The sequence below is a fragment of the Schistocerca nitens genome, chromosome 7 (assembly GCF_023898315.1).
Source record: "Schistocerca nitens isolate TAMUIC-IGC-003100 chromosome 7, iqSchNite1.1, whole genome shotgun sequence".
Taxonomy (NCBI): domain Eukaryota; kingdom Metazoa; phylum Arthropoda; class Insecta; order Orthoptera; family Acrididae; genus Schistocerca; species Schistocerca nitens.
The window spans coordinates 320,808,366-320,833,142 of NC_064620.1; positions in this window are offsets into that span (position 1 = coordinate 320,808,366).

A 24,777-nucleotide genomic window follows, 5' to 3' on the forward strand; every position below is an offset into this window, starting at 1 on the left:
CATACCATCGCCGAATGGAGTTAGCAGTTGGTGGATCTTTGTTGAACTTCGTCCTGAAGTGCAGGTGTGGTTGCACTGTTATGACTGACTGATGTGAGTGCATTTCAAGCACGACATACGCTTTCTCGGCTCCTGTTTCTACATTTCTCCAGAATCCAAAAGATCTTCTACCAGTTTTTGCATTCTTCTGCAAAGAATTCGTCTTAGTATTTTGCAACTGCGACTTATTAAACTAATAGTTTGGTAAAATTCACACCCGACAGCACCTTCTTTCTTTGGAACTTGAAGTATAGTATTCTTTCTGAAGTCTGACGGTATTTAGCCTGTTTGATGCATATTGCTCACCAGATGGAACAGTTTTGTTATCTGTGGCTCTTCCTAGACTACCAGTTCTTCTACTGGAACGTTGTCTACTCTCAGGGCCTAGTACTGACTTAGGTCTTTCAGAACTCTGTCAAATTCCTCTCACAGTATCATTCTCCCGTCTCATCCTCATCTATGTCCTCTTCCATTTCTATAATACTGCCCCCAAGTACCTCTCCCTTGTACAGACTCTCGCCATACTCCTTCCAACTTTCAGCTTTCCCTTCTTTGCTTGGGACTGGTTGTTCACCTGTGCTCTTGATATTCATACAGGTGGTTCTCTCTTCTCCAAAGGCCTCCTTACTTTCCTGTAATTTGTAGCTATCTCTACCCTAAGGATATATTCTTCTAAAACCTTACATTTGTCCTCTAGCAATTCCTGTTTAGCCATTTTGCATTTCCTGTCAGTCTCATTTTTTAGACGTTTGTTTTTGCTTTCGCCTGCTTCATTTACTGCATTTTTATATTTTCTCCATTCTTCAGTTAAATTCAGTGTCTCCTCTGTAACCCACGGATTTCTACTAGCCCTCGTCTTTTTACCTATTTGATCCTCCTCTGCCTTCACTATTTCATCTCTCAAAGTTACCAATTCTTCTTCTAATGTATTCCTTTCCCCCGCTCTTGTCAACTGTTCCCTTATGCTCCCTCTGAAACTCTCAATAACATCTGGTGCTTTCTGTTTATCCAGGTCCCATCTTCATAATTTCGTACCTTTTTGCAGTTTCTTCGGGTTTTTATTTACAGCTCATAACCAATAAATTGTGGTCAGAGTCCACATCTGCCCCTGGAAATGTCTTACAATTTAAACCCAGTTCTGAAATCTCTGTCTTACCATTATACAGGGTGAGTCACTAACTATTGCCACCAGGAATAACTCTGAAAGTATGATAGAATCTGAAAAGTTAGTGGGAAAAATATTGCATGGGACAACGGGGGCCACAGTATGACGTTGGTTTCTTGTTGCTAGGTAGGGTCATGTCAGAGATATGAAGGTCAACTTTGTTTCTTTAAATGGGATGCTATAGTTTGGTACTTATTTTCTGATAGCGGCTATCGAGATGAATACAATGATGTGTAACAATAAGGTCTTTGAAGGTCAACGAAGGTAAAAAAGGTGGCATGAACGTCTCTTTACAGTAGGTGTTCGAAGTGATAAACATTGGTATCAATGCAGTGCTGCACTCTTCTTATCGTGGATTGAGTGGTATTCCTTATCACTTCGGCACTTATCGAAGCACATGTTCTGACAGTTCTCTCTTGTATGTCGTGCAAATAGTAAATATTCGCCGAAAACGGCGTATCCATCTAACGTGCCATTGACATGTAAACACCAGTCAACAGTTTCGCAGTACAACACTAACAGGAACGGTGAGACCAGTATCGTGGACTCAAGCGAATGTGAATGATGTATTTCTGCGAAGAACAAGTCGATATGCCTCTCGTTCACGAAGAAAGCCAACGAAGTTCAGTGAGAGCTAGAGACTTATACGCTGACAGATATCTTCAACGTACTCACCCTACACGTCGTACATTGAAATTATGTGTATGATATATTGAGAACAACGGGATCTTTAACGCATCGGAAACCTATTTGGCAAAGGAAAGTTACTAACAAGGAAACGAAAATTGGTACTTTTCCCACTGTGGTTCGAGATCCTTGGGTTAGTTCACGTCAAATCGCAAGGGAATCTGACATGAGCCAGAGTAGTGTTGTTCGTGTTCTACATCGCCATAAGTATCTTCCTTACCATATTGGTCTCCACCAAAAATTAACTGTCACGGATTGAATGCGTCACATTGAATTCTGCCGGCGGACCCAACTTCAGATTCAGAGGGATGACACATTTGTTAATTTCATTTTATTTACTGACGAGACTACATTCACAAACCGTGGAAGTGTTAATTTGCATAACATGCATTATTGGGCAACTGAAAATCCATATTGGCGGCTGCAAGTTGCATACAAAACACTGTGGTCGGTGAATGTATGGTGTGGGATTCTGGAGGAATGAATTATAGGCCCCTATTTCATCGAAGGAAATCTTAATGGTGGGAAGTAAACCACATTCCTGCAAGAAACATGTAGGTATGTTATTGGAAGAAATACCTTTAGGAACAAGGTACAGAACGTGGTATCAACACGATGGGTGTCCAGTACATTTTTCGTTGATGGCCAGAAATAAGCTGCAGAGACAATTCCCAAATCATTGGATTGGATGCGGAGGAGATGTGTCATGGCCGGCTCGTTCGCCAGACTTGACGCCTCTGGATTTTTTCTTGTAGGGATTCATAAAAGACATTGTTTATAAAGACGTTCCAACTACACCTGAAGATATGCGAGAGAGAATTGTTAGAGCATGTGCTTCGATAAGTGCCGATGTGATAAGGAATACGACTCAATCCATGATAAGAAAATTGCAGCACTGCATTGATACCAATGGTCATCACTTCGAACACCTTCTGTAAATGGGCGTTGCTGCACCTTTGTGACCTTCATTGACCTTCAAAGAAGTTACTGTTGCACATCATTGGATTCGCCTTGATAGCCACTATCAGAAAACAATAACCAACCTACAGCATCCCATTTAAAAAAGTTTACTTTCATATCTCTGAAGGGACCCCACCTAGCAACCAAAAAACCAACGTCATATTATGGCCCCTGTTGTCCCATGCAACTTTTGTCCCACGAACTTTTCAGCTCCTCTCATACTTTCAGGGTTATTCTTGGTGGCAATAGTTAGTGACTAATCCTGTACAATCAATTTGGAACCTTCAAGTGTCTCCCGGTCTCTTTCATGATTCTTAAACTAAGTGTTAGCGATGATTAAATTATGCTCTGTGCAGAATTCTACCAGGCGGCTTCCTCTTTCATTCCTTTCCCCCAGTCCATATTCACCTACTATCTTTCCTTCTCTTCCTTTTCGTGCTATCGTATACCAGTCCCCCAGAACTGTTAAATTTTCGTCTCCCATAACTATCTGGATAATTTCTTTTATCTCATCGTATGTGTTTTCAATCTGTTCATTGTCGGTGGAGCTAGTTGGCATAGAAGCTTGTACTGCTGTGGGGGGTGTGGGCTTTGTGCCTGTCTTGACTACAATAACGTGTTCACTATGCTGTTCATAATAGCTTACCCACACTCCTATTTTCTTGTTCAATACTAAACCCACAACTGCATTACCCCTATTTGATTTTGTATTTATAATCCTGTATTCACCCAACGAAAAGCACTGTTCCTCCTGCTATGAAACTTCACTAATTCCCACTACATCTACCTTTAACTTATACATTATCCTTTTTAAATTTTCTAACCCACCTTCCCAATCAAGGGATTGGGTATTCCACCCTGTGATTCATAGAAGTTTTGTTTCTCCTGATAACAACATTCTCCTGAGTAGTCCCTGGCTGGGGATCTGAATGGGGAACTACTTTACCTCCAGAATATGTTACGCAAGAGCATGTCATCATCATTTAACCATACAGTAGAGCTGGATGTGCCGGCCGAAGTGGCCGCGCGGTTCTGGCGCTGCAGTCTGGAACCGCGAGACCGCTACGGTCGCAGGTTCGAATCCTGCCTCGGGCATGGATGTGTGTGATGTCCTTAGGTTAGTTAGGTTTAAGTAGTTCTAAGTTCTAGGGGACTAATGACCTCAGCAGTTGAGTCCCATAGTGCTCAGAGCCATTTTGAACCATTTGAGAGCTGGATGCCCTCGGGAAAAATTAATGCAATAGTTTATCGTTGCTTTCAACTGTTCACAGTACCAGCACAGCAGGGCCATTTTGGCTAATGTTACAAGGGCAAATCGGTCAGTTATCCAGACTGTTGCCCCTGCAACTATCAAAAAGGCTGCTACACCTCTTCAGGAACCACATGTTTGTCTAGGCTCTCAAGAGATATGCCTCCATTGTGGTTGCACTTACAGTACGGCTGTCTGTACCACTGAGGTATGCAAGCATCGCCACCAACAGCAAGATCTATGTTTCATGGGGGTCACATTAAGTATTAATTTAAAATTGTCAGTAAATGAATAAAAAATACCTTTTCAAATATTTTACTGCTTTATTTCCTGACCTACTGATCACTTTGTTGAAAAAATGTCATATTTAATTTAGTAGAACATAACTTTGTCAGCTTCATAAATGTGTCATATCCATAATCATTTTAATATCACCTTGTTACAAAAAGATATCGTGCTTACATTTTAAGTATCAGAGTAATCTATCTATAACAAGTATAAACACTGTGTAAATAACCATCAGTACTCTGAATTATCATAAGTTTTTTGTATCACTGAGCCGTGCTGCAGCTCATGTTGCTGCTGTTTGTAGATATCTGCCCTCTGTTGCAGGCCAGACGGTATCGTTTAGTTGGCTTGGTTGGGGTTGTTTGTCTTCTTCTCGTGTTGACTGGCGCCACACGGTTTCGCAAGCGTTGCCTGTCCGCCAGTGGCAGCAGCGGCAGTTATCGATATGTAGTAACTGTTGCCCTATCTTTGGGGCGACGCTGTTGTTTTTCCGGGTCGTGTGAGTGTACGAGTTCGGCTGGGGACTTTGGAGGACCCAGGTCTGTGCAGTGCCAGAACACGCCGGGACTGCTGGTGGCACCCATGGACTGACGGATGGAAGGGCTGTGGTCATCTCGTCGTAAATCGGATCCAACAAGCTTTAAGATGAGTGCATTTCGATCCAAGTAAAGAAACCTCCACAATTGTGATATCTCGCGATTCTCCGGTGACTTGGGTTCGTATTGCTACTCGTAATGTCGCCGAGGCGAAGAGCAGTGAGTGGAGTTCTTGGGGAAGGCGGATCTGATTAGCTTTCCTCGACTTCTTATAACTATTTCTGCGTTAAACTTGTTACAAATTGTTCAACCAGTGGTAATTTTTCTTGGCTGGTCGCCGCTAACGCCTCAGTTACCTGCCCAGGGGATTAGCGTATGTAACGGCAGTGTACATTTCCTAGCCTTGCCGCTGCTGTACGGTAAGACGTGTAGTTTTGACAGCTTTCTTGATTGTAGGCCGGTTGGTGATTCCTCTACTCTGGTGGTAATGATTCCTTTCTCGTTCTGGGGGCTCTAAACACAGTATTCTGGACTTAGTGCAGACCGCCGGTTCTGGCTTTGGCGTATTGTTCCATCGTTGCATTTGGTTTATCGGACGTCAGGTAGCTTCAGCAAGATCATCATTAGTAATTCGTTAGACTGCCACTGGTGTGAGTTACCATCTTGTGAAGTGAATGCAACTCTTGGCAGCCTATCTCATCGCTCGCGAAAGTGTTTGTAGCCGGACCTTCTCAGAGGTCAATTTCTGGAGCACTGTCTGGATCAGTTGCTTGTTGTTTTTTAATTAACTTCTGCTATTGTATTTACTCTTTTACAGGAGGATTCAAAATTTTTATATTGTTGCCATTCCTGGCGTGCAAGGCTTCCAGCCGTGATTGTGGTCATTTGCCTTAAAACTCAAATTTGGTGTTTGTATTTACGTAGTAAGCCTTTAAAACCTTATTTACTGCCATTCCTGGCGTCTGAAGCCGTCTGCTGTGTTTGTGGCGACTTGCCTTTAATATTTCAATACCTGTAATTTGTAAGTTGCAGCGAGTTTTAAACAATTCTTAATTTATTGCCCTTCCTGGCGTGTAAGGCCTTCTGCCCAGATCACAGTGGCTTGCTTTTAAAACATTATCTATTGTGTCTGTATTTAATGGTGATTTGCTAAATTGTAACTCACTGAAAACACTATTATTTACACTGTTGTTTATTTCTCCATTAATAACGTGTGGTATTTTTTTATTTATTGTTGAGTCTGCAATTACTGCTTTAAAATAAATTGTGTGTGATTGTAAAGGTAACTAATAGTAACTGGTTAAGGCCCTGTCCACAATCGTAACCAAATCCTGCCTTCCCTTGACTACCACCAGGTTTCAACTGGTAGCAGAGCGTGGTTACGATTGTAATATCGTCATTTCAGTTGCTGTTGATTTGATTTGTTAATGTCTGTTAGTGTTCTACGATTTCTGCCTTTGGTATTGTGTTCTGTTTTACGTGATCGACTCTGTAATGGCGGTCAGGCAGTGCCCCGGGATCGGCCTATTGAGGAGGGACCACCTCACTTGTGAGTTGGCGATAAGACGCCAGCCTATTGAGGGTAGTTTTCCGGGCATAGCAGCCCGCTTGTGTGCTACTGCTTTTCAGCCGGTTGACGTCATGCCGGATGTTGTGGGTGAGACAAAGGCAGCCATTGAGTTTTTGTTTGGAGCTGTTAGGAGTCTTGAGGTCAACATCGGCTTTTTAGAGGGCACTCAACCTAGTGGCAGTCAGTTAGACAGGGTGCTGGCACAGTTGATACATTTAACCAACTGAATATCTGATTTAAGGACGTTAAAGTTAGAGGATCGTGATAAGGAATCAACCGCTTAATTGGCGTCCTTGATTAATAAATTACAGTTTAAGGTCACATGTTTAGAGCTTGGTGGGAAGAGGACAGGGGAGCAGGTTTTGTTATCTTCCGAGCGGTGCGCTAGCGAGCCCCGGAATAACGCCCTTATGTCGTGCGAGGGGTTAGCCGTGGCGTTTGCTTAATTGCCTAATCCCTGGTGCATCTGTTTCGGAACATCATAGAATTAGCTGTAGACCGACTTAAGCAAATTGAAAGATTGTTATGGTTGTTGGTTTGCTTTGAGCAACACGCTGATGCGTTTTGTCTCTATCGTATCCTTTAACTAGAGGAGAATTGAGGGCTCTGGTATCCAGGTCCATGGCAGAAGGGTTTTCATTGCAGCAGTTGAGGGAGCTTGTGATCAGCGAAAGATTGACCACGGGAGTTCGTAAGCAGTTCGAGTGTCGCTATATTTGGTAGATGCATCAAGGTAGGGAGGAATTGCATCAATATGTGGAGAGAGTTAAGACAGCCTGTTTGGCCTTGTTAGTCGACTTGCCAGAACGGGAGTTAGTTTCAATTGTGCTGAGGGGAATGCGAGTGGCGGATAAGTCACATTTTGTTTTTCGTGGTTGTCCGTCCACTTGGGAAGAACTTCCTGCCGCCATTGTAGCGATATCCTTGTAGCCATGTAAAAAACTAATGGATCACTAGTGGGATTCGATTAACATGTGACAGAAAACGTGTTGGGAAAAAAAAACAATTATAGATCCTGCAGTAGTGGCAAATTATAAAAACTAACCAAACTACTAAGAAAAGTTATTGAGAATCAAGGAATATGCACATTATGTAATTCCTACAACAGACTTAAGGCTGTCAATACGGAATGTATTGAAACGAGACACTGGGCAACTAGCTATGGAATGAGATAACATCACTATTGAATAAAATGAAGGGCCATAAATGATTATTCACAGGTAGCAAATACGGATAGTAATTATTTCTTAAACAAAGTGAAAATGTAAGGAAAAGCAGTTTAGAGAAAAGTCATAACTGCTGAAATAGCAACTCTCATAAAACTCAATCATGTGAATGTGTCATCAACTTCCTCTTCTCAAATTAAGAAAATTATATAGTCTCTCAAAAACAAAAGCTCATTTGGATTTGATGGTGTTTCCAACACAACACTAATGATATGTCCCATGTAATAAGACCTGCCTCAGCAGAAAAAGCTTACCTAACTCAACGCATTTTTTTCCAGGAAATGTACCATTGTTAAAGCCATCTATAAGAAAGATGATAGATAATGGGAGATATCAATAACTAAAAACCTGTTTCACTACTGACATCATTTTCCAAAACGTTTGAGAAGATGATGTATTGTAGAACACTATTTCACCTGAGCAACAATAATCCTCTCAGTAAGTCACAGCTGGGATTACATAAGGCTTGCTCAACTGAGAATACCATTTACACATCCACTCACCAAATTTTACAAGAATTAAATAACAAAATAGTAATAGCAAATAGAATTACAATATTCTGCCAGATAAACTGAGATTTTATGGGATTGAATGTATTTCCAACCAATGGATAAAGTCATATCTAGCCAAAAGAGTGCAGAAAGCTGTACTTAGTAAGTAATCCAATGTAAGCAGGGGGGATAATTCTGACTGCAGAGAAATCACATAAGAAGAACCTCAATGCTCAATCTTAGGTACACCATTGTTCCTCATTCATGTGCACCATCCTCCATGTTATGTACAACCTAGCAGAATTAGTTCGTTTTTTGCAGATGACACTAGGTATTGTAACCAGTCCAAACCTGTATCTAGCAACAAAAGTAATGGTAAGCAATGTTCTTAAAAGTATCATTGACTAGTTTTCTGCAGATAGTCCCACTCTGAATTTTAAAAAGACATGATATATTCAGTTGTGCACATCTAGGTACTACACCAGTGATAAGTAAAACACATGGTAAGGAAATAATAAATAGGGTGGAAACCTCAAAATTATTACAAGGGAACCTCCCCATCGCACCCCCCTCAGATTTAGTTATAAGTTGGCACAGTGGATAGGCCTTGAAAAACTGAACACAGATCAATCGAGAAAACAGGAAGAAGTTGTGTGGAACTATGAAAAAAATAAGCAAAATGTACAAACTGAGTAGTCCATGCACAAGATAGGCAACATCAAGGAGCTCGGGAGGTTAGGACCGCCGTGGTCCCGTGATTAGCGTGTGCAGCTGTGGAATGAGAGGTTCCTAGTTCAAGTCTTTCCCTAAGTGGAAAATCTAATTATTTATTTTTAGTTTAGTTTATGTTTTCATCACTTTTTTGGAGTGATTACCACATCCACAAGAAAACCTAAATCGGGCAAGGTAGAAGAATCTTTTTACCCATTCGCCAAGTGTACAAGTTAGGTGGGTCGACAACATATTCCTGTCATGTGACGCACATGCCGTCACCAGTGTCGTATAGAATATATCAGACGTGTTTTCCTGTGGAGGAATCGGTTGACCTATGACCTTGCGATCAAATGTTTTCGGTTCCCATTGGAGAGGCACGTCCTTTCGTCTACTAATCGCATGGTTTTGCGGTGCGGTCGCAAAACACAGACACTAAACTTATTACAGTAAACAGAGACGTCAATGAACGAACGGACAGATCATAACTTTGCGAAAATAAAGAAAGTAAACTTTTCACTCGAGGGAAGAATTGAACCAAGGAGCTCTTGTTCCACAGCTGCTCACGCTAACCACCGGACCACGGCGCCCCTAAGCTCGCACTGTCCTTGATGTTGCCTATCTTGCGCATGGACTACTCAGTTTGTATATTTTGCTTATTTTTTTTTTCATAGTTTCATACAACTTCTTCCTGTTTCCTCGATTGATCTGTGTTCAGTTTTTCAAGGCCTATCCATTGTGCCAACTTATAACTAAATCTGAAGGGGGTGAGATGGGGAGGTTCCCTTGTTAGGTGTCCATACTGATGAGATTTTCGCTTAGAATCTTTGCAAATCTTGGGGAGAGATATATTAGTAAGTTCGATTGCAGAGTCTCTCAGGGTATTCCACTGATGAACTCTTCTCGGGTGATCAGCTGAGTGGTGGTGTCGTCTTGTCATAACGTTTCGATGAGTGTCACACCCATCAACATCAAGCGAGTTGTCAGGACACTGTGCTGCATATTTCTATAGAGTTACTTGCCGGCAGGCCAATCGTGCGCCTCCGCAAATGGGCGGCGAGCGGCGCGGCCGGTGGTAGGGGACCACAATGTGGCTCTGGTGCGGACGTCGAGTCCTGGTCGCAGTCCATTCCCTCCGCGGACGCCACCACCTTCCGAACGGAGTGTTCCTGACGTATCTTCTCAGTTGCGGAATCCCATGCTGCACTAAGTTGAGATCCCTTATCCAGGTTGACGGGATTGTTGTGGAGACGTATTTCCACTGCCTCCTTAAAGATGGAGTCCCAGAATCCGTTGGCACTGCATATCTTCTTCGTTACTTCAAAGTTGAAGGTGTGCCTCTCGTTAATGCTATGCTCCGCAACCGCGGACTTTCTTATTTGCCATAAGCGCACGTTTCTGACGTGCTCCGTACAGAGCTGTGATATACACCGTTGTGTTTGTTCGATGTACTTTCTTCCACATTCACACTCGATACTGTAGATGCCCGGCATCTGTAATCCTAAAGGGTCTTTGATCGAGCCACATATGTCCTTTACGTTTCACGTTGCGTGGAAGATGGCTTTTAAAACCGTGTGTAAGGTGGCTATAATTTCGCACCTTACAAGAACTCATCTACATACTTTGCCATGATTTACAATTGGAATTAGGTATCATTTGATTGGTTGTACATCGCATATATGAATATTTAAAGAAGACTGACATTGTCACCTACACCTTGTAAATAGTTGTTAACGCTTATTGCATGAAAGGTTTGTCTTTATTATCAAAACGGCGTAATGAATGATTGCCTATACTAGCAGAGCTTGTAACGCCAGTGGAAATGAAACGTCAGGCGTAGGTCCTGCTTAACACAGGCCCAAGACTGGCGATCAGGGCTGAAGCACGATAGAGCCGCGGCCGGCCAGTATTGTAGCGAGGCCAGAAGGACACCCAGACAATACTTCGGAAACTCTGAAAATCTTAGACACGACAGACAGGAACGAGGAAGCATTACCTCGAAAATCACGCAAGCTGGGTTATTTCCGAGGATTTTTACTCTGAGAAGTGTACCATTGTATGACTTCCTAATTAACGGGACAGGTATTTCCTCATAAACTTTCCGCGCTGGACGGCAAAAGACTAAAATATGGTTGGCCGGCGTTTGGAAGAATCTGTAGAGGGTGAGGATGTTCCGTGGTTTCGAGAATATGATTCACCTTCTGCAGTTACGATGGTGGGGAGCCGAGCTTTGCTGGGAAGTTCAAATGACTCTGAGCACGATGGGACTTAACTTCTGAGGTCATCAGTCCCCTAGAACTTAGAATTACTTAAATCTAACTAACCTAAGGACATCACACACACCCATACCCGAGACAGGATTCGAACCTGCGACCGTAGCGGTCTCGCCAGACTGTAGCGCCTAGAACCGCTCGGCCACTCCGACCGGCCCTTTGCTGGGTAGCTAGCAGTGAAGAGAAAGCGGTCTTCCGTTTTGAGCACCCATGTTTGATAGTCGTTCAGTATCAGCTTTTGTTGGTACAGATGGACTTGCTATCTTTGCTCTCAGGAGATTTTATTGTTAGTGAACGGTTAGACACTGTACTGCTGCGAACTTATACGATTCTCTACTTCGTCTCTGGGTAGGGATTCGATGTTAAGTACACAGCATTCAATGATTGAGAGCACTACTTCTGTCTATACTCACATTGAGATGTTATATGAATTCCGTCCTTGTGGCTGGGAGTTCGCCTTTCTCTTCTGTAGAACACAGAGAGGAGAAGACAGTATTAGATTACGCTAGTCAGAGTATCGCCTTCTGCCATCCTAGTATTTTGAATTAGTCTTTTTTATATTTTGTGACTGGAGTTCTTCCATCGTCGCAGACATGTATGAGAACCATCACTCTGATGCACCGGATGCAGTACATATGGTGATTTTGCTAATTGCTTCAGCTTATTGGCGATATAAAGCTAAATACACTCCTGGAAATGGAAAAAAGAACACATTGACACCGGTGTGTCAGACCCACCATACTTGCTCCGGACACTGCGAGAGGACTGTACAAGCAATGATCACACGCACGGCACAGCGGACACACCAGGAACCGCGGTGTTGGCCGTCGAATGGCGCTAGCTGCGCAGCATTTGTGCACCGCCGACGTCAGTGTCAGCCAGTTTGCCGTGGCATACGGAGCTCCATCGCAGTCTTTAACACTGGTAGCATGCCGCGACAGCGTGGACGTGAACTGTATGTGCAGTTGACGGACTTTGAGCGAGGGCGTATAGTGGGCATGCGGGAGGCCGGGTGGACGTACCGCCGAATTGCTCAACACGTGGGGCGTGAGGTCTCCATAGTACATCGATGTTGTCGCCAGTGGTCGGCGGAAGGTGCACGTGCCCGTCGACCTGGGACCGGACCGCAGCGACGCACGGATGCACGCCAAGACCGTAGGATCCTACGCAGTGCCGTAGGGGACCGCACCGCCACTTCCCAGCAAATTAGGGACACTGTTGCTCCTGGGGTATCGGCGAGGACCATTCGCAACCGTCTCCATGAAGCTGGGCTACGGTCCTGCACACCGTTAGGCCGTCTTCCGCTCGCGCCCCAACATCGTGCAGCCCGCCTCCAGTGGTGTCGCGACAGGCGTGAATGGAGGGACGAATGGAGACGTGTCGTCTTCAGCGATGAGAGTCGCTTCTGCCTTGGTGCCAATGATGGTCGTATGCGTGTTTGGCGCCGTGCAGGTGAGCGCCACAATCAGGACTGCATACGACCGAGGCACACAGGGCCAACACCCGGCATCATGGTGTGGGGAGCGATCTCCTACACTGGCCGTACACCACTGGTGATCGTCGAGGGGACACTGAATAGTGCACGGTACATCCAAACCGTCATCGAACCCATCGTTCTACCATTCCTAGACCGGCAAGGGAACTTGCTGTTCCAACAGGACAATGCGCGTCCGCATGTATCCCGTGCCACCCAACGTGCTCTAGAAGGTGTAAGTCAACTACCCTGGCCAGCAAGATCTCCGGATCTGTCCCCCATTGAGCATGTTTGGGACTGGATGAAGCGTCGTCCCACGCGGTCTGCACGTCCAGCACGAACGCTGGTCCAACTGAGGCGCCAGGTGGAAATGGCATGGCAAGCTGTTCCACAGGACTACATCCAGCATCTCTACGATCGTCTCCATGGGAGAATAGCAGCCTGCATTGCTGCGAAAGGTGGATATACACTGTACTAGTGCCGACATTGTGCATGCTCTGTTGCCTGTGTCTATGTGCCTGTGGTTCTGTCAGTGTGATCATGTGATGTATCTGACCCCAGGAATGTGTCAATAAAGTTTTCCCTTCCTGGGACAATGAATTCACGGTGTTCTTATTTCAATTTCCGGGAGTGTAGCTGTGATCATGTAAGTTTATTTCCACTGAGGTTGCACAGCACTGTAGATCATCTTTGAAAGTAGTGTCTTCTAGTATTTGGTACCTAGATGATATCAGTCATTTTTCACGCGTTATTTGTATTAGATCGCGTATCCGTAAAAAGGAAAGATTTGGGCAATTGATCGGTAATATTAGTTAGGAAATTTATTTGTACCTCGTTATGTCCACTGGACATTGATATGTAAACATTTGTGATATATAACCGAGGTTTTAATCTACAATAAATGAATAAGCAGAAACTTTATTTATCATTTTGTAGTTACTAGTTCCCTTATCATTCATTTATGTTTTATGTTGTAATTTATGTGTTAAAGAGTAAGAAGGAGGAAATAATATCATCACTGAGAGATTACAAGATCTCCAGGGGGTTGTCAGATAAGGACAAATCTTCATTATCGCGTTCAGTATTTTCCATTGCGCACATTCTTTTTAACACATGCTTGCAGTAGCATCATTGGCGTGCTTTTTCAGCATTCTAACGATTTTGGCTGTTGGCGAGCTAGCATAGTGCACCCGCCTCTTCTCTGTCCATTACTCGCGCGTGTTATCTGCGTCTCGCTGTAGCCTTTTTTATGGAAAGTTTCCCGCAGATGTTGCAACTCCTATGGCAAACTCCCCCTAGCACAGATGGAGCTGACTCTATGTACTAACGTGTTTAGTACGGAGTTGCGTTGTGCTGGCTGGTGGCAACTCCGAGCATTAAGATAAAGGTCCATGTGCATCTTCTTCCTGTAGACCAAGTGTCCCAACGTGCCATCCGGATTTCTCTTGATTAAAATGTCCAGGAAGGGTAGACATCCGTTCTCTTCTACTTCCATAGTGTACTTGATGTTTTCATGAGTGCCATTGAGATAACGTAGAAACGTCTGTGGGTTTTCCTTGCCATGTGGCCACACCACAAAAGTGTCATCAATGTATCTAAAGGACGCCTTTGGTTTTAGGCGGGCGGCATCCAGTGCTACATCTTCAAAGTCCTTCATGTAAATGTTGGCAATACCTGGAGCTAAGGGGGAGCTCATGGCAACCCAGTCTATTTGTTCATAGAATTTCTCACCACATTTGAAATAGGTGGTAGTTAGCACATGATGGAAGAGTCTCATTGAGTCTCCACTAAAGTGTCCCTTGGCACTAAGGAATCGTCGAGCGACACACGAGTGAAAGGGAATGTAGCATCAAAGCTGATTAATAGGTCGTTCTCATCTATGGGCAGCTCCTGGAGTACATTAACAAATTCTGTCGAGTTCTTCACGTGGTGTGGGCAGTGACCCACAAGTGTTTTTAGTAGTTGTGCTAGACGTTTGCTTGTCCCATATGCTGGTGAGATTATGGTGTTCAGTATCAGACATAGTGGAACCTTCTTCTTATGGATCTCCGGAAGGCCATATAGTCGTTGAGGTGTCGGTGCTCTGTGGTAAAACCTTCTGATGGTGTTTCTGTCTACTACCGAGCTGCTGAGAAGATCTATGGTCTTACGTCCAACTGCAGTAGTTGCAACGTTTCGATGAGTTTTGTACCCATCATCCTCAAGCGAGGTGTTGGGATGTTGTGCTGCACATATCTATATAGTTACTTGACCGTTGTGCTCTTCTGCAGGCGAAACGTTGAGACAAGACGACGCCATCTCTGGGCTGATCAGCCGAGAAGAGTTCATCAATGGATGCCGAGAAAGCCTGCAATCGCATTTGTCACACCTTTACGGGGAAGACATCCAACGCAGCTACAAGATGCTGCAGAAACTATGAATCAAGAAGGAGAAGCTGCTCAGCAGGTTGGCCTTCTTGCTAAGTTGTTGGGATAAGAATGTGATGCTGCAGTTTTCTAACCTACAGCATCCCATCAGCACAGGCATGACAAAATGCATATTACGATGAGCCAGTTCAGCACTGGTATAGAAGCACATCCGTGTAACTAGAATGGAACTCGACAAGAACACGAGGAATTTGTTCTCTCACCACTTGTACCTGGCTTCCGTTCAGCCAGCACATACCTGAGAGTGGCTAGATAGCAACAATTATGCAAGTAGTGTGCTCCACAAGATGAAAGCCAGCGAGAAACAGTACGACAAGTTTCTCCGCCTTACAGGGCCTTGGCAGCAGGAAGACAAATCAAACAGTGTCAAGACCAGCATGAACCTGACTGAGAGAAAACTGGGTGAACCAACACTCTCCGTCCTGTCGAAAGGACTGAACGTTGCTCCAGTTCCTAGAACTTTACCAAACCGTGACATCATCAGCAACGATGAGCAAGTCACATGTGAGCTCTCTTCGGAGACCAATGAAGAAGTGAGGAGGGAGACTTGCAGAACTCGAGAAAGCAGGATTGCCAAAGAACAACATTTCAGCAGCAGTACACAAGGCGCTGAAAGCCCTCTGTGACGATCAAAGATATAGTGGGCTTAGCAGCAGATAAAGACAATGCGTCTGTACTACTGAAGACAGAAGATTGCTGGCAAAAGATCCAGACTTTGCTGCAAGACCCTGCATACAAATAAGCGAAGAAAGAAGGGACAACTGCAGTTACATGTAAGACCACAGATCTCCCCAACATCTCTGCACTAGACAGGAACACCATCAGAAGGCTTTAACCCAGGGCACCGGCGCCTCCACGATTATATGGCTTCCCGAAGATCCATAAGGAGAAGGTTCCACTATGTCTGATACTGAACACCAGAAACTCACCAACAAATGTGATAGCCAAACACGTAGCACAACTGCTAAAACCACTTGTGGGTCACTGCCCACACCACATACGAACTCGACAGAATTTGTTAAAGTACTCCAAGAGCTGTGCATAGATGAGGACCTACTAGTCAAATTTGATGTTACATCCCTTCTCACTCACGTGCCACTCGACGATTCCTTAGTGTGGGACACTTGGTCTACAGGAAGAAGATGCACATGGGCCTTTATCTTAATGCTCAGAGTTGCCACCAGCCAGCACATCACAACTCGGTACAAAACATATTGTTACATAGAGCCAGCTCCATATGCGACAGGAGGAGTTTGCATAGGAGTTGCAGCATCTGCGGGAAATTTTACGAAAAACCAGCAACAGCGAGACTCAGATAACACGTGAGCGTCGCGGACAGAGAAGAGTTGGGTGCCCTATGCTGGTTCGCCAACAGCCAAAACCGTTAGTATAGTGAAAAAACACAGTATAAAAGCCATGTTCCACGCAACGCGAAAAGTAAAGGACACATTGGGCTCGACCAAAGACCTTTTAGGATTACAGACATCTGGCATCTACAGTATCGAGTGCGGATGTGGAAGGCAGATTAGATTAGATTAGATTAGATTTCGTTCCATAGATCCGTGCTGAGGAGATCCTCGTGGATGTGGAACATGTCAATTTTTTTTTTAAGCTGAAATAACAATACTAATAGTATGAATATATACAATACATCATTTGTTTCTATTAAAAAATTCGTCAATGGAGTAGAAGGAGTTGGCCACTAGTAAGTCTTTCAGGCTCCTTTTAAACTGATCTTTATTTGTAACTAAATTTTTTTTGTTTACTGGCAAATTATTGAAGATGAGTGTTCCTGAATAGTGGACCGCTTTTTGAACTAAAGTAAGTGCTTTTAAGTCCTTGTGCAGATCATTTTTGTTCCTGGCATTGTATGTATGAACTGAGCTGTTTGTTGGAAAAAGAGATATATTATTTAGATCAAATTTCATTAATGAGTAAATATACTGAGAGGCAGTAGATAGTATACCCAGTTCTTTGAAAAGGTTTCTACAGGACGTCCGTGAATTTACTCCACAAATAATACGTATTACACGCTTTTGGACTCTGAAAACTTTTGTTTGACTTGAAGAGTTACCCCAAAATATTATACCATATGACATTATGGAATGAAAGTAGGCAAAGTATGCAAGCTTTTTCATTTTTATGTCGCCTATGTCTGCTAACACTCGAATTGCAAATACAGATTTGTTAAGGCGTTTCTGCAGTTCTGTGGTGTGCTCTCCCCAACTGAATTTATTATCAAGTTGTAATCCCAGGAATTTAAGACTGTCAACCTCTTCTATCTGCTCTTCTTTGTATTTTATGCATATGCTGGGTGGAAACCTCTTACAGGTTCTGATTTGCACATAGTGAGTCTTTTCGAAGTTTAATTTCAGTGAGTTGGCTTTAAACCATTTATTAATATCCATGAAAATACCATTAGCAGATCTTTCTAGAACTACACTTGACATACTATTTATTGCAATACTTGTGTCATCTACAAACAAAACGAACTCTGCTTCTGGCAGTGTAACTGATGAGAGATCATTAATGTACACAAGAAAAAGCAATGGCCCTAAGATGGATCCCTGTGGGACACCACATGTAATTTCTTCCCATTCTGATGATGACTGATGACTTAATTCACTAGTCCCTTGCACTAACACCCTTTGTTTCCCGTTAGTGAGGTATGACTTGAACCATTTTGCAGCACTGCCCGTGACACCATAGAATTCTAATTTACTTAAAAGGATGTTGTGGTTCACACAATCAAATGCCTTTGACAAATCACAGAAAATACCTGCTGCTTGTAATTTGTTATTTAATGAATTAAGTACATTTTCACTGTAGGTGTAAATAGCCTTCTCGATATCAGAACCCTTCAGAAATCCAAACTGTGTTCTTGATAATATGTTATTTGTGGTCAGATGGTTGAGCAGCTGCCTGCACATTACTTTTTCTAAAATTTTTGAGAATGCTGGCAAAAGTGAAATTGGTCTGTAGTTTGATGGTATCTCTTTATCCCCTTTCTTGAATAGAGGCTTACCATCTGCATATTTTAGCCGGTCAGGAAATGTCCCAGTTATAATTGACTGGTTACACAAGTAACTTAGAATTGTGCTAAACTCACAAGAACATGCCTTAATTAACTTTTTTGACATTTCATCGTACCCACTAGAATGCTTTGTTTTTAAAGATTTCATTATGGATGTTATTTCTTTTGGTGAAGTGAGTGATATATTCATGTACTTGAAGCTATTTGTGAAGGCTAGTTTCAGATAATCAAGGGCATTATTTACTGATCCTGAAAGTCCCATTCTATCAGTAACAGATATAAAGTACTTGTTAAATAGATTTGCCACACTATGCCCATCAGTTACTAATGTGTCGTCTACCCTTAGTGCTATTTGCTCCTGTTCCTTTCTGGTTCTACCAGTCTGCTCTTTCACTATATCCCATATTGTTTTTATTTTGTTCCCTGACATTGCTATCTTCTTCTCGTAGTGCATTTGTTTAGACATCTGAATTACTTTTTTTAACGTTTTACAGTATTCCTTGTATTTAGCATTGGAGGTATTCTTGGTCGACAGATACATTTTCCTTTTTGTCTTACAGGAAATCTTTATTCCTTGTGTAATCCATGGATTTATTATGGACTTCTGTTTAATTTGAGTAACTTTTAGAGGAAAACAGTTTTCAAACGTGGTACTGACATTGTTCATGAATGTGTTATATTTTTCATTCATGTCATGAGCACTATAAACATCTTTCCAGTTCATATCTTTGAGCAGTTTTCTAAAACACTCAATTTTTGGTTGATTGACTACACTCCTGTACTCAGATTTAGCAGTCTTGATAATCTGCTTAGAATTTACATCTAAAACAAGGAGCTGCATGTCATGATCTGATAGTCCATTTATAACAGGTTTTATGATACGATTTTGTTCCTTTGATTTGTCTATAAAAATGTTATCAATGGCTGTCCTTGAGGATTTAGTGATCCTAGTTGGAAAGTTTACAGTTTGAGTTAGATTGAAAGACAACATTACTAACTGCAGTGAATGTTTACTGGAAGATTTCATTAGAAAATCTGTATTAAAGTCACCAGCAATCAAAATTTCTTTAAAAATATCCACGGGTGTGCTGCCGGTCTATAGTGTCCAACGGGCACAATATTTCGGCGATCATACATGTCGCCATCATCAGGTGAACTGACGGACTGAGCTCCTGTGAACGTGACGGCCGCCGCCGCGACCGAACCCAGTTCCCTCTGAGCAGCCATAGCGTACGGATCTCCGTGCCAGCACGTTCACAAGAGCTCAGTCCGTCAGTTCACCTGATGATGGCGACATGTATGCTCGCCGCAATATTGTGCCCGTTGGACACTATAGACCGGCAGCACACCCGTGGATATTTTGATTATCAAATACGCCGGGAGAAACTCAAGAATCACAAAATTTCTTTGTTTCTTCCTGTTAAATAACCCAAAAGAGCTTCTAGATGATCGAAGAATAGATTATAATTTCCTGCAGGTGATCGGTAAATAGTTATTATTATATAGGATCTGTTATGGAACTCTACTTATGTTGCACATGCTTCTAGATGCTGCTCTAAACAGAATTTATTAATGTCAATGTTCTTGAATTTATGGCAGTTTTTGATAAATGTGGCAACTCCTCCTCCATCCATATCCACTCTGCAGAAGCAGGAAGCTAGCTTAAATCCTGAAATGTCTAACATATCTATATCAGTGACCACTTGATGTTCAGAGAGGCAGATTATGTCAGTTTGGTTAGATGAATTCATTTCATCGATACAAATGAGTAGTTCATCAACTTTATTTCTAAGTTCCGGAATGTTCTGGTGTAATAAAGATAACTGATACTGCATACTAATGGGATTGTCACTGCTTTGGCGGAAATGAACTGGCAGTTTCTGATTATTTTCTGTTAAACACTGTTTAAATGGAGGCTGTATGATAAAATCTGATTTCTGTTCATCTTTTTTCACAAACTGAGTGTGTCTGCCAATCTCTCTTAAAACTCGTTTTCTTTCCCCCTTCCCTATCCTAAAAAAGGCATCCCTCTGACACCTGTGACCACTGGTATTTTACCACTTGTGCCAGTGTCCCCCCTTAAGTTTTCTGCAATCAACCCAGACAGTTTTCCCTTCCCTTTCCTATTGAGGTGAAGGCCATGCCTAGTGTAGTCCCACCTATCGACAGCATCCACAGGAATCAAACCAATATGGGACCCTATATCCGTCCTAAGCAGCCACTCCAACTCCAAGTTCATCCTCCCTACGGAAGAGTTCAAATGAGGCCGATCATGGCGTCTCAACACACACAAATCCCACACTCGAATGCTTCGTTGCTGATGCTATCTTCACCAGGTCACTCTCTATGGAATATTCAGAGTCTCTGCCAATGCTATTTCCTGGACCACCCACTATAACCACGGCATCCTCCTTTGTGAAATCCTTGCATAAAGCACCTACATCCTCTGTTACCTGACCCAGATCTGCACTAGGCTTGAAAAAGTTTGTGACCTGGTTCTCTGGACCTAGATTTTCCTGCAGTAGTTGGCCAACACCTCTACCATGGGAACTACCTAACAACAGAACTTTCTTTCTCTTTACAAATTTTCCTACCTTTTTGAAGTCCTTGAAAGCTTGTTGTGCCCTTTCTACAGCTTCAGCTACATGAGGCTCATCCGATTCTGACTGAGGCAACAGGTCAAATCTATTTTCATGATTTATGACAAAGCTGTCTGATGCTCTCCTTTGCCTGTTCCCCCTATTACCTGTTGCCACTTCCCACCTCTGTTCACCCTTATCCCTCTTTAACCTGTCCAGATCCTCCCTTGCCTTGTCTAGGTCAGCTTGAAGAGCTGCAATTTTCCTTTCCTGATCCAGTATTTTCCTATCTCTACTACAGATCCTATAATACCACTGGTGAGCCTCATTTATGTCCCCATTTCCCACGCTACTACATTCGCCCCAATGAAAGAAACTACAGCACCCATCACACCATACCCCGGAACTAACGATCCTACGGCATATCACACGCTTCTCACTCATGGTAAAAACAGAAATCGTATAAGCTGATTTAAGTAGTGACTAAAACGTAAACAAAGGACCCTATAAACTATTCAGGCAGATATAAATAAATTGAAAGAGTACTGAATAAAAAAACTGGTGATTACATATAACTCACTATTTACTTACGATACGTGTGCGTGAAATTAAGCCTAAAATCCGTGCTATAGGCGAGAGAAGGAAAATAAACTTCTTACCCCGTTTAATCTTCTTTAACACTTCACTAACACTTCAACTAATGCAACAACACTTATATTATAACTGGAAACGTTTATCTATAAGTTTAATTCACTGCTTACTTACGATTCGCGCGCGTGAAGTTAGGCCTAGGATTCGTGCTACAGGCGCGAGAAGAAAAATACGCTTCTTACCCCGTTTAATCTTATTTTATACTTCACTAACACTTTCACTAATTGAACAACACTTATATTATATTTATAACACCCATACACCTTTAAAAATAGCTTAATAACAACGCTTTTTATAATTATTTAGTGCAGCAAATACTCGAAGAGTCCGCGTCGGCGCAGTGTTGCCAACAACAGTACATCGAACAAACAATTCTTATGGCAAATAAGAAAGTCCGTGGTAGCAGAGCATAGCACTAACGAGGGGCACACCTTCAGCTTTGAAGAATCGAAGAAGATATGCAGTGCCAACGGATTCTGGGACTCTTGTCTTCAAGGAGGCAGTGGAAATATGTCTCCAGAACAATCTGGTCAACTGAGATAGGGGATTCGAACTTAGCCCAGAGTGGTATTCTGCAATTGAGAAGATACATCAGGAAAGCTATGTTCGGAAGATGGCGGCGTCCGCTGACAGAATGGACAGCGACCGTGACTCGACGCTTGCACCAGAGTCGCGCCGTGGTGCCCCACCAGCAGCCGCACTGTGATCCCCCACCACCGGCCGCGCCGCTCGGCACCCGTTTCCGGAGGTGCAAAATTGGACTGCCTGCAAGTAACTACACAGATATGAGCAGCACAGCATCCTGACAACTCGCTTGACGACGATGGGTACAAAACTCATTGAAACGTTGCCACTAGATGACACCACCAATTGGCTAATCACCCAAGAAGAGTTCTTCAAATATCCGTGAGTTCATATATTTTGCCCATTTTGATTCAGTGATATGCAGAATAATATTCTTGGGTATCGTCTTTAAAAAGGAAATTCTTCATTGATCAAAAACGTGCTATAAGAGTAATATATGATGCTCACCTATGATCATCTTGAAGACATCTGTTTAAGAATTTAGGCAATTTGACTACTGCTTCACAGTATGTGTGCTTCCCCATGAAGTTTGTTGAAAATAGTCGACTACATTTTAAAAGGGTCAATGGTGTACATTATTACAACACAAGGTAGAAAAACTGACATTCAGTATGCCATATTGTGGTTGTTTTTAGCACAAAAAGGGGTACACAATGCTCCAAGCAATGTTTCTGATCACTCACCCAGTGACGTAAAACTTCTGACAGAAAGAAAAAGTAAAATTTGGAAATAAATTCAAAAAGTTTCTCCATGATAATTCCTTCTACTTCACAGAGGTATTTCTTTTATTTTTATGTGTAAAAAGTGGTAGGTTGGAGTTATACCTCACATCTGTATGTTAAAAAAAGACAAAAAACGTTTGAAAATCAACAGCTTGTAGCCATATTTACAAAATAATTTTTAATTTGAATATAAAATACTTGTTCAACATCACTGTGATTTGTTATTTAGATGATCTATGGAACATGAAATTAATTAATTAAGTACATAATCCCTCCCCCTTATGGGGGAAATTTTGCTTCAACTCCGAAAAAAGATTCATTCCTACCTATCACCTATTCTAATAAACAGTTTGGAACAGTTTTTATTCTCTCTACCAATTGATAATTTCTACTAGTTCATGTGTTTCAATTATTCTGCTACTCGTTTCTTGAATATTTACTGCCAACTAAATCTGTACTGTTTATTGCAGTATCTTTTAGGAACTTTTTGTCAAGGAAAAGTGATATTTTCCTAACAGAAAACTACTTAAACAGAAGTCAAATGACATTTATTTATGTACAGAAATTAGTTATTATCTAAGTTATACCCAGAAGATTATAATTGAGATGTTATTTATAACTGCATGATCTAAAGTAGCCGTGAGTGTTATTTTGTGGGAAAAATGGACCAGCTTTGCACCATTGACAACGTGGGTCAAAGTAGTTCCACAGCATTTTCATTACTTGTTCTAGACCTGATTCAGCTTGGGATGAATCTTATTATGCTGAAATTGAGCAATGCTAAAAGATTATTGTTGTTATGGTGTGTGTGTAAACAGAAGCTAGGACCTCCCTGCAGTTTACACCATAGAAAACCTGATAGTGAGCTGGAAATCGGTAAGAAATGGAACACTTGCTTGAGATGTCACAAAACTCTTCTAATCCAATGCAGGTACTAGTAAATGACCTAAGCAGAGAATATCCAGACAGTGCTTGATTCTTTAATGATGAAGGCCTGTTAAAGGGAACAAATTCTTCATGAAAGTTCAGACAAAGATCGGCAACCATACAAAAGAATTTAAATGGAAGCTCAGCAACATCTACTGATAATGCAGAGAGCCTATCAAAAGTGCAAAACTGAAATCAATTAGCTAGGAATTGCCCTATTTCTGGTTGTGCAATACGAAAATAAATATTACCCTGGTGTTATTGCAAGTTTTATCGAAGCTGGTGCGATCATAAATGTCTTGATGTCATGTCTTGGCAACTGGAAATAGCCTGTAAACAAAAATGTACTTTTCCATAAATTGGATGGTATACATGAAGATATGGCTCTATCAAAATGTTTAAGCGAAAGAGCCATTTTCTCAGTGCCAGAGTTGGTCGATGGTGATGAATTTTGCAAAATATTTTTCTGTATTTCTCTGGTATAGATGCTGACATTTTGGCAGACCTACATAACTTATGAAGCTTTTTCCTTTTCTTTGATAACAAAAAAAACCTAAACTTTGTTCACGTTTGTTACTTTTTTTACGTCTTAAATTAAAAAAAAGTGACGCTACCCTGAAGTTTTGTTGCTTTTGTCCTTTTAATTCCAAAAATTACATTAATGTTGGTTTACTATGGTCTTATAAGGTAATACAAATAAATTTTAAAGAGGGTAACATTGCCCAAACTACTGTCCTGTTTCAAAATAGTGTTTATATTAAGTGGAGCAAAGTAACCTGCACCAGGGTTTGCTTTGCTCCAATTTTTAGAACTCTATAAAATGTGAAAAATAAATCTTTGATATCTTTGTATGGTACTATAAAGGTTTCCACGTCAATCTACAATAGACTAGCCTCATTTTCAGAGTCCTTTTACGAAACTGTTATGAATTACATGATTTTGTTTGAAAAATTGCCCAAAAGTGAAGCAAAGTAACTGCGATTTAGAGTAACATTCCAGTATTAAAGACTGAAAGATTGCAAGAAAAACTATAGAGTTAAAATTTGACTTTGAGAGCTATTTATAAGATTTATTTTTTAAGAAATCGAAGATTATTTGAGCAAGCAAGGCTAGTTGTATTTTATTTTTTGCCCCTAGGACTCATGGATGTGGAAGTCAGAGATGCTAGCATTAAGTCGATAAGT